The 4,956-nt window shown below is 36.7% G+C and overlaps 1 protein-coding gene across 1 annotated transcript in view; it reads left to right on the top strand.

The window, feature by feature from the left end:
• The window catches only part of bag3 (BCL2 associated athanogene 3), a 15,353-nt gene extending 14,063 nt beyond the window's left edge, over positions 1-1,290 (top strand). The window contains exon 4 of the mRNA XM_061962127.2: positions 1-1,290. This exon is cut by the window's left edge and continues 860 nt beyond it. The gene's annotated coding sequence lies outside the window, so the exon portion shown is untranslated.
• Positions 1,291-4,956: the final 3,666 nt, after the last annotated feature.

Here is a 4,956-nt window from a genome sequence, read left to right as displayed (position 1 = left end):
AGAGAACAGGTGTGTTCCAGATCATGCTATGCTCTGCACAGTATTTGTGAAAGTTGCATGCGGTCATTAACTGTGTTGGTATTTCTTGCCATTTAGCACATACAGTAATTAATGTTTCACAAGACAACGTTGTTGCTGTTATGTTTCTCAAGACGACATTGTTGCCTTCAGTGTTGTACAGGTGTCTTCATAATAAGGCAGCTGTCATGAGTAGGATGTTGACATTCAGTTTTAGTTAAATTAAAGTTTGATTAAGAGGCCTTTATAAAAGAAATCAAGTATTTTCTTAACAAATGTTATGTGTAGTTGCCTTCTGTCTTGATTCAATATTATACAGAGCTTTTCCCAATCCACTCGGCACATTTGTTTGCACACACGAGTAGAATGACTGCAGACATTTGGGGCTTTAGAGCAGTATGCTTTGCAAACCACTGTCAATAGAAAATCATTTCCCCTTTATTACCATTTGGACTTTTTTGTGTCAAAACACTGTATATCATTTATTTAGGATGCTGCTTTTTGGTACAGAAATTATTTTGTCATCTTTGCACTTTGTCATCTTGGGAATGTATCACACTGATCAGCATCATTTTTGGAATACTTGTTACACCAGCGTTGATTGATGTGTTTTGAGTGATTGTATAGACATTGGTTAACTTGTCATTTCAAAGCATTATACCAGTATTTCTATTTTACGATATTATGAATGTGACAAATGGACCTGAGATGTGAGACAATCAGCACTTGGTGCTAGTAAGTCATCAAGAGTCGGATTTGTTAGAATGTTTTTGCAGAATTACCAAAGCCACAATCTGTAATAGGGCAGACAAAAACTGCCTTAGGTGCAACAAGGAACCAAGCTATCACTTGACATGTGTCAAAAAATTGTTTTATGATTGATCTTGCACCATTGACATAATGATTAGTCACCAAAGTGAGCCCTCGGTAATGCCTTATCCATACACCCCTCACAAATTATCGATTGTGGCTTAGTATTGATCACGGGTAATGAGTAGCAGATAAACGCTTTGTTAAAAGCAAGATCTATTGGTAAGGTTGAAATAAATTGTGTTTGACAGTATTTTTGACTAATATGTTGGTCCCCAAAATAAATATAATTTCTGATAAAGTTATAAGATGACTTGAAATGTTTTAGACAGTGTGCGTTTAATCATTAGAATAACAATTGTATGTGTGTCATTGGTCAGTTGCTGCTTGTATTTCTCCTCTGGACTGTGCTGAGTCACAACTGAAAACGTGGTTGTTCACCCGAACCTTGGAATACTCGGGTATAAGAGTTTCAATCATTTGCGCTGGTTTGTTCCACTAAAACGGTTGTTTGTACTATTTTAGTTTTTAAATATTATTTTTTTATTGGTCAATTTCTGCTCACCCAGCCCCCCATTGGTGGTTCTCAGGTTACGAGCATCCTCTGTTCCTTCAAAGTCAGAACTCATACCATAATTAACATTTAAGTTCCTCAGACTGTACACAGAACACAATAAGGGCATAAAATACAGTATTAAAAAACGAAACACAAAAATTAAACAACAAACAGCAATGACGAAAAAACTATTCCTTACCTTTATCATTTGTATAATTCCAGTCAAAGCACCAGTCTATAAACGCTTCACTTTCTCCCTTCCTATTTTCTACTTTTCAAGCTTTCAAACAATCTTTTAACCTTCCCCTTAAACAATTTAAGGGTCACAAAGCTCCAGCGTTGATTTTGCTCTTCCAGACAAAGAATTAGCAAACTTTCAATCTCAATAATGAGACAACTTACGCTTGCTTTTAAATGAGCGGATTCTTTAACATGCTCAAGAATACCTTTTTTATCCTTACTGATGGTCGTAACAATTAAGCGGTTGAGACCAAAAGTGTGCCCAATATTGTTGGGCGTTTTTATGATGCTAATTTTCATTTCTATGGTGATGACTTTCCGTTTCTCTGGTGCACTGCCACCACAAGATATGTATTTTGCATGGGAGACACAATGAAGTGCAAAAAAGTGATGCTTCCTCAGTGTAGCTGCATGCGAAAATTCCACTGTGCGCAAAGCACATACTGTTCTTGTGTGGCACGCAAGAAGCCAGTCTATTTACGGACCAAAATAACTTTTTTAATCTATGGGAGCGCGTTTGTAACACAGAAAGTCGTAAAATGGGAACCACTTGTCTCATACTTTTGTGCCGTTAAAATGATCGATCGTGCGGATATACTTAGATTGTTCTAAACATTAAAATTGCACAATCGATATGATGATGATGATGGTGATGACGTCATCATGGGACAGTATAATCCTTGAATGAATCAAAAACCAAAATACTACAAACAATCATTTTAACGGCACAAACTGTGACTTTTGGAGCAAATGGCGGGCTGAGTGCACTTGGACTGACAATAATGAACAATCGTTAATAACTGTAAAACTAAAATAGCAATATCGCTAACAGCTCAAAAGCAGCACTAGAGACTGGGTGACGTCTTCATTAGACAATATTTATAGATTTAAAAGAATATCGCAGCACAATGGATTTGATTATGGGCACAAACTCAGCACTAAAGAATTATTAAATTAGAGCACCTGTGGTAAACTCAAGGCCCGGGGTCAACATGTGGTGTGCCACATCATCTTATGTGGCCAGCGAAAGCACTTAATCTTTCTTGCTAAATGTATTTCAATTTGGACAGAAAAAATTTACTGCATGCAGCTGGAGATCTTCTTTATTGAATATTGTTTAATATTTTTATGCAACACAGTGTTATATATTTTTTGGTCAATGTAACCCTTTTGTGTGCTCTGCAAAATATTTGCCACTTGGTAAGATTTAACATTTAATTTTCAGAAGTTTCCCTCGTTTTAAAGGGGAACTGCACTTTTTGGGAATGTTGCCTATCGTTCACAATCATCATAAAAGACATAGCGACGGATGTGTTTTTTTAATGAGTAAAGAAGAGTAAACAAATGCGATCAAAAGTCTGCTTACAATGGAGCCTCTGGGATACACTCTATTCTGCCTATAAAGCGCTTACAAATACATCCAAACACCTCTATTAAGGTTGTATTTACATGCTGTTAGTATATATGGAATGTAGTAATAGGCATATTTATAATAACACGTCATATTTACGTATATTGATCATGCATGGTAAATGGTAAATGACACTATTTCCACATTCACCCATTCACACACACATTCACACACACTGATGGCGGGAGCTGCCACGCAAGGCCCTAACTACGACTCATCAGTAGCAAGGGTGAAGTGTCTTGCTCAAGGACACAACGGACGTGACGAGGTTGGTAGAAGGTGGGGATCGAACCAGGAACCCTCAGATTGCTGGCACGGCCACTCTCCCAACTGCGCCACGCCGTCCCGTCATTTTAGGCATACGCGGCGCATTAATTTAAAAAACGTATCACAACGTTCCTTTTTTTTTAAACATCATTGATTACTGCTGACTGAAGACTTTATGAAAGCAAACAAACATAATAAAACATCACTTACTGTACAACGTCTGCTGTCATTAGGATGCTGACTGATAAATTTATATTAAGAATGACTCATAATCTTGGCAAAGAAAAGGGGGGTGCAACCAAGCGTCTGTTCGTGTCGTTCTCGCCATTTTGGGCTAAATCGGCTGTCAAAGCGTGCCAAGTTGTCAGAATATGTCCTCATCCTTCTACTATCTAGGTGAGATGCATGATTTATGATATACAATAAAGTTTGACAAGCAAGGAAACGAGAAAGCAGGTGATCAATTGATCATGTCAACATGAGATCAAGCTCGAGATCATGGCACCGCTATAAATAGCTTATTTGTGTTAACGCTTATAATAAAAATAACACTAATACTTGGTTATTATTCAAGTCACAAAATGTAAATGGCATATTGTTGGCGCTTTTTGAATGGTTATTTATTGGGTTTTATGGGTGGAATAGAGCACCTCCCATTGGCTCTGCTGTAAGCGGACTTTTATTTACAAGTTAGAATGCATTTAAAAAATGGTAGTTCCCCTCTAAGAGCTAGTTACTTATTTTTAGTCATTGACTTTGCATCATACTAATAATTTTAGCATGAATACTTAAATGTTGTCTATTCTAGTTTACAAATGTTAAAAACGAGAAAATAACTATTCATATAAGATATTTTCGTTTTCCCCACGTAGAAAAATCTTGTTTAAAGATTCTGCAACATCCCGAGGATGCTTAATTTGTAAAATGCCTATTTTCATAATAAAATTCTTATTTGTATCTTAAAAGTCCTGCTAATTTCTAAATAAACAAATCTTAATTAATGATGTCTTATCAAGTAAAATTAACTGGCTGCATTGAAAGATAATTTAACTAGTTTTTAGCATTTTATGCCAATGTCTATGTCTATTTATCTTATATTTTGTCAGCTCTCTTTTGCAGTGTGATTTGAGCAAATGGGGGTTTGAGTGCACTTGCATTGACCGTAATTAGTTTAGTTTTTGTTTATAACTGAAAAACTAAAATAGCACTCAAACCAATTTTAACTGCACAAATCAGCACAGACATAGCACTAAATAGATGATTAGAGCATGTGGGGAGGTGTGTGGACGACATCACCGTCGGACACTAAATCTTTAATAACTCAAAGTGTCGCAGCATCATCAACATTTTCAACAGCACAATCAAGCCCAAACGCAGTATCAACTAGTCAGACTACAGTGGTACTTCAACTTAATAGTGCCCCAAGTTGAGTGTTTTGCGATAAGAGCTGTCTCTCTGCTAAGTGTTATGCTTTAAGTTGCAAGCAAAAAGTGGTGTCACAAGCATTAGTTGGTGCCATTAGTTGGTGTAGTGGTTTTGAATGCCACAGTGAACACCATAAGATCCAACGAAAACATCTGGTCTTTCTCACTAGCAGTAGCTCATAGCTTGAGATTGACATAACTTTGTTTTTCAACCATGGAAAGGAAGAAAA

The sequence above is a fragment of the Nerophis lumbriciformis genome, linkage group LG02, assembly GCF_033978685.3.
Source record: "Nerophis lumbriciformis linkage group LG02, RoL_Nlum_v2.1, whole genome shotgun sequence".
NCBI classification, from domain to species: domain Eukaryota; kingdom Metazoa; phylum Chordata; class Actinopteri; order Syngnathiformes; family Syngnathidae; genus Nerophis; species Nerophis lumbriciformis.
This window is presented reverse-complemented; position numbering and strand designations above follow the sequence as displayed.